The sequence below is a fragment of the Entelurus aequoreus genome, linkage group LG24 (genome assembly GCF_033978785.1).
Source record: "Entelurus aequoreus isolate RoL-2023_Sb linkage group LG24, RoL_Eaeq_v1.1, whole genome shotgun sequence".
NCBI classification, from domain to species: Eukaryota; Metazoa; Chordata; class Actinopteri; order Syngnathiformes; family Syngnathidae; genus Entelurus; species Entelurus aequoreus.
The window spans coordinates 9929370-9936228 of record NC_084754.1 but is presented as its reverse complement, the minus strand read 5'-3'; positions in this window follow the sequence as shown (position 1 = coordinate 9936228).

The window sequence follows — 6859 nt, the reverse complement described above, 5'->3', positions numbered from 1 at the left end:
CAAAGTAACGAATATTCGGATTTCCTTGTTGGGTAAAAGACTGACATGACAGTCTTAAGAGGCCTGCTGTTTATTGCCATATTAGTGTACTATTTATTTGTTTTATCAGTGAAGTGTAGCCATTTATATATGTCATATTAGTGTACTATTTATTTGTTATAAAAGTGAAGTGGTCATTTATTGATGTCATATAGTGAGGGACAGGCGGTAGTAAATGGATGGATATTAGTGTACTATTTATTTGTTTTATTACTGAAGTGTAGCCATTTATTTATGTCATATTAGTGTCCTATTTATTTGTTATATTAGTGAAGTGTAGCCATTTATTTATGTCATATTAGTGTACTATTTATTTGTTATATTAGTGAAGTGTAGCCATTTATTTATGTCATATTAGAGTACTATTTATTTGTTATATTAGTGAAGTGTAACCATTTATTGATGTCATATTAGTGTACTATTTATTTGTTTTATTAGTGAAGTGTAGCCATTTATTTATGTCATATTAGTGTACTATTTATTTGTTTTATTAGTGAAGTGTAGTCATTTATTGATGTCATATTAGTGTACTATTTATTTGTTATATTAGTGAAGTGTAGCCATTTATTTATGTCATATTAGTGTACTATTTATTTGTTATATTAGTGAAGTGTAGCCATTTATTTATATCATATTAGTGTACTATTTATTTGTTATATTAGTGAAGTGTAGCCATTTATTGATGTCATATTAGTGTACTATTTATTTGTTATATTAGTGAAGTGTAACCATTTATTGATGTCATATTAGTGTACTATTTATTTGTTTTATTAGTGAAGTGTAGTCATTTATTTATGTCATATTAGTGTACTATTTATTTGTTATATTAGTGAAGTGTAGCCATTTATTTATGTCATATTAGTGTCCTATTTATTTGTTATATTAGTGAAGTGTAGCCATTTATTTATGTCACATTAGTGTCCTATTTATTTGTTATATTAGTGAAGTGTAGCCATTTATTTATGTCATATTAGTTTACTATTTATTTGTTGTATTAGTGAAGTGTAGCCTTTTATTGATGTCATATTAGTGTACTATTTATTTGTTATATTAGTGAAGTGTAGCCATTTATTGATGTCATATTAGTGTACTATTTATTTGTTTTATTAGTGAAGTGTAGCCATTTATTGATGTCATATTAGTGTACTATTTATTTGTTTTATTAGTGAAGTGTAGTCATTTATTTATGTCATATTAGTGTCCTATTTATTTGTTATATTAGTGAAGTGTAGCCATTTATTTTTGTCATATTAGTGTACTATTTATTTGTTATATTAGTGAAGTGTAACCATTTATTGATGTCATATTAGTGTACTATTTATTTGTTTTATTAGTGAAGTGTAGCCATTTATTCATGTCATATTAGTGTACTATTTATTTGTTTTATTAGTGAAGTGTAACCATTTATTGATGTCATATTAGTGTACTATTTATTTGTTATATTAGTGAAGTGTAGCCATTTATTTATGTCATATTAGTGTCCTATTTATTTGTTATATTATTGAAGTGTAGCCTTTTATTGATGTCATATTAGTGTACTATTTATTTGTTGTATTAGTGAAGTGTAGCCATTTATTGATGTCATATTAGTGTACTATTTATTTGTTTTATTAGTGAAGTGTGGTCATTTATTGATGTCATATTAGTGTACTATTTGTTTTATTAGTGAAGTGTAGTCATTTATTTTTGTCATATTAGTGTACTATTTATTTGTTATATTAGTGAAGTGTAGCCATTTATTTTTGTCATATTAGTGTACTATTTATTTGTTATATTAGTGAAGTGTAGCCATTTATTTTTGTCATATTAGTGTACTATTTATTTGTTTTATTAGTGAAGTGTAGCCATTTATTGATGTCATATTAGTGTACTATTTATTTGTTATATTAGTGAAGTGTAGCCATTTATTTATGTCATATTAGTGTCCTATTTATTTGTTATATTAGTGAAGTGTAGCTTTATTTATGTCATATTAGTTTACTATTTATGTGTTATATTATTGAAGTGTAGCCTTTTATTGATGTCATATTAGTGTACTATTTATTTGTTATATTAGTGAAGTGTAGCCATTTATTGATGTCATATTAGTGTACTATTTATTTGTTTTATTAGTGAAGTGTAGTCTTTTATTTATGTCATATTAGTGTACTATTTATTTGTTATATTAGTGAAGTGTAGCCATTTATTGATGTCATATTAGTGTACTATTTGTTTTATTAGTGAAGTGTAGTCATTTATTGATGTCATATAGAAAGGGACAAGCGGTAGAAAATGGATGGATATTAGTGTACTATTTATTTGTTATATTAGTGAAGTGCAGCCATTTATTGATGTCATATTAGCGTACTATTTATTTGTTATATTAGTGAAGTGTAGCCATTTATTTATGTCATATTATATCATATTAGTGTACTATTTATTTGTTAATTAGTGAAGTGTAGCCATTTATTTATGTCATATTATGTCATATTAGTGTACTATTTATTTGTTATATTAGTGAAGTGTAGCATTTATTTATGTCATATTATGTCATATTAGTGTACTATTTATTTGTTATATTAGTGAAGTGTAGCCATTTATTGATGTTGTATAGAAAGGGACAAGCGGTATAAAATGGATGGATATTAGTGTACTGTTTATTTGTTGTGTAAGTAAAGTACAGCCATTGTCATATTAGTGTTATAAAAGTGAAGTGTAGTCATTTATTGATGTCATATGCAGTGTTGGGACTAACGCGTTACTAAGTAACGCGTTACTGTAACACCGTTAGTTTCGGCGGTAACTAGTAATCTAACGCGTTATTTCTTTATATACAGTAACTCAGTTGCCGTTACTGCATGATGCGTTACTGCGTTATTTTACGTTATTTGTATGTAGTATCGGCTAGAAACTGAAGATCTGAGTGTGTTTTATTGGAGCGCTCCGGTGGAAAAGAAGAGGCGTGCTTTCCCCCACCCACAGAAAGCACGCCTCCGTTCCTCCAGAGCCGTACTTCGGGTCTAACAACCTTCACTTTACCCGGAAGAGGGTCTTTACAGCTGAGGGTGAATGACGAGCCCGGCGGTTTGTTGCAACTTTGTGACTTTATTGGTGTTATGCACGCAGCCAGGGGCGCCGAAAAGGGGGGGTGATGGAGGGGGGCCCAGAGAGGCCCCTAATGATGATGAACTTATAATACAGAAAAAATAATGACACTAAGTTATTAACTAACACATAATTATACATGTTTTATTTTCCATGTCCTGGTAACAATACCTTTATTTGTTTTGGAAGCATCAACACCTGCACGGCCCTTCCTTCCCCCCCTCTATTTACGTAAAATGGTTCAGTCCGACTGGATCAGCTGCAGGTAGAGCACCGGCTAATTGTCACAGACAGACAGACAGCGCCACAGCGGGCAAAGCGGACGAGACAGCAGTATGCCTCAAAAATCAGGCGGCCAAAAAAGAAAGGAAAAGAAAATAAGAGAGGAGAAGGAGTTGAAGTGTCGACAATATGTCACAATATTTCCAAAAAAAAGGTGGGTTTGTTAGTTGTGGTGGAAAGTTATGCATATTAACTTTGTCCGTGTCTGTGGTAATAAGCTAGCTCACTTTTCTCACCATGTTAGCTCAAGGAAACTCTGGATTTTTACATTTGACTGCTATATTAGTTAAATAATCAATCCAGTCAAACATTTATCAAGCTGTTCTTATTCAATAATAGTTGATCTCCCCTCTGTCAAAATGATGCCTCATTCTGAACAGAGTCAAGTACACCAGCAGCAGCAGCTGTCTGTCAGCCCCCAACTCCCCCTGCCCCTGAATCAGCCCCAGTGCCCCCACATGAGGAAGGAGGTGAGCAGCTGTGTGTGTTGAAATAATAATAATAATATAATACAAAATATAATACATTTTACTACAGTCTCAAGAATCAATGGTGCAGCAAATAAATGACTCAAAATGAATTCCATTGTATTCAGAGTGCTCAGTTCTTCCCCTACTGTACATGTCAACTGTGATGCTGTTCTTCTTTCAAAAATATGGTAATGATAGTCAAAAATACCATTAAAATGCAAATTGTATGTAAAATAGCATCAAAAAATGTTGCCGCTGTGTTGGGGGCCCTGTAAAGATTCTTTTCATGGGGCCCAAAATCCCTAGCGGCGCCCCTGCAAGCAGCCATCCAGCAAGCTAGAGCACCTACACGCACTCACTGTCGCCGCTCCCTCACCTCTCTCGCCCACTCACTCACCTCTCATGCTGTCATATCTTAAAGGGCCACACACACATACGCTACTCATAACAACTAACAAGACATCATGGCGAAGCCAGAAGTCGAGTTTTTTAACATGGAGACATTCTCAATACTTTTCTTTTGTCGAGCACAAAGAAAATAACATTTTAGTTAAATGTAAGTTGTGTCTTGGATCAAAGATCCTATCTACTTAGAGTTAAAGTTAAAGTGCCATTATGTTGCAGCTATTTAAAATAGTTTTGTCAATTTTTTCTGGCCTGAAATAAATTGGCCCTTTGAAACATATCTTTGTCTTTGTGTGTTGTATGTAGACCACATTGTTTGTGTGTTGTATGTAGACCACATTGTTTGTGTGTTGTATGTAGACCACAATGTTTGTGTGTTGTATGTAGACCACATTGTTTGAGTGTTGTATGTAGACCACATTGTTTGTGTGTTGTATGTAGACCACATTGTTTGTGTGTTGTATGTAGACCACATTGTTTGTGTGTTGTATGTAGACCACATTGTTTGTGTGTTGTATGTAGACCACATTGTTTGTGTGTTGTATGTAGACCACATTGTTTGAGTGTTGTATGTAGACCACATTGTTTGTGTGTTGTATGTAGACCACATTGCTTGTGTGTTGTATGTAGACCACATTGTTTGAGTGTTGTATGTAGACCACATTGTTTGAGTGTTGTATGTAGACCACATTGTTTGAGTGTTGTATGTAGACCACATTGTTTGTGTGTTGTATGTAGACCACATTGTTTGAGTGTTGTATGTAGACCACATTGCTTGTGTGTTGTATGTAGACCACATTGTTTTATGTGTTGTATGTAGACCACATTATTTGTGTGTTGTATGTAGAGCACATTGTTTGTGTGTTGTATGTAGACCACATTGTTTGTGTGTTGTATGTAGACCACATTGTTTTATGTGTTGTATGTAGACCACATTGTTTGTGTGTTGTATGTAGACCACATTGTTTTATGTGTTGTATGTAGACCACATTGTTTTATGTGTTGTATGTAGACCACATTGTTTGTGTGTTGTATGTAGACCACATTGTTTTATGTGTTGTATGTAGACCACATTGTTTGTGTGTTGTATGTAGACCACATTGTTTGAGTGTTGTATGTAGACCACATTGTTTGAGTGTTGTATGTAGACCACATTGTTTGTGTGTTGTATGTAGACCACATTGTTTGTGTGTTGTATGTAGACCACATTGTTTGAGTGTTGTATGTAGACCACATTGTTTGAGTGTTGTATGTAGACCACATTGTTTGAGTGTTGTATGTAGACCACATTGCTTGTGTGTTGTATGTAGACCACATTGTTTTATGTGTTGTATGTAGACCACATTATTTGTGTGTTGTATGTAGAGCACATTGTTTGTGTGTTGTATGTAGACCACATTGTTTGTGTGTTGTATGTAGACCACATTGTTTGTGTGTTGTATGTAGACCACATTGTTTTATGTGTTGTATGTAGACCTCATTGTTTGTGTGTTGTATGTAGACCACATTGTTTTATGTGTTGTATGTAGACCACATTGTTTGTGTGTTGTATGTAGACCACATTGTTTTATGTGTTGTATGTAGACCACATTGTTTGTGTGTTGTATGTCGACCACATTGTTTGTGTGTTGTATGTAGACCACATTGTTTGTGTGTTGTATGTAGACCACATTGTTTGTGTGTTGTATGTAGACCACATTGTTTGTGTGTTGTATGTAGACCACATTGTTTGTGTGTTGTATGTAGACCACAGTTTGTGTGTTGTATGTAGACCACATTGTTTGTGTGTTGTATGTAGACCACATTGTTTGTGTGTTGTATGTAGACCACATTGTTTGTGTGTTGTATGTAGACCACATTGTTTGAGTGTTGTATGTAGATCACATTGTTTGAGTGTTGTATGTAGACCACATTGTTTGTGTGTTGTATGTAGACCACATTGTTTGTGTGTTGTATGTAGACCACATTGCTTTCTGAGTTCAGTGATGTAAATGCATGTCAAGTTGATCAACAGATTGTATTATTCTCCAGTGCAATAACAGTACTGAAATGAAGGCTAAAAGGGCATTAATGGGAGCCTTTAAAAAAAGGGGGGGAAAAGAAGTAACTAAATAGTTACTTTTCACAGTAACACATTACTTTTTGGTGTAAGTAACTGAGTTAGTAACTGAGTTACTTTTGAAGTAAAGTAACTAGTAATTGTAACTAGTTACTGGTTTTCAGTAACTAACCCAACACTGGTCATATGGAAAGGGACAAGCGGTAGAAAATGGATGGATATTAGTGTACTATTTATTTGTTGTATTAGTGAAGTGTAGCCATTTATATATGTCATATTAGTGTACTATTTATTTGTTATAAAAGTGAAGTGGTCATTTATTGATGTCATGTAGAAAGGGACAAGCGGTAGAAAATGGATGGATATTAGTGTACTATTTGTTTTATTAGTGAAGTGTAGCCATTTATATATGTCATATTAGTGTACTATTTATTTGTTTTATTAGTGAAGTGTAGCCATTTATTGATGTCATATTAGTGTCCTAATTATTTGTTATATTAGTGAAGTGTAGCCATTTATT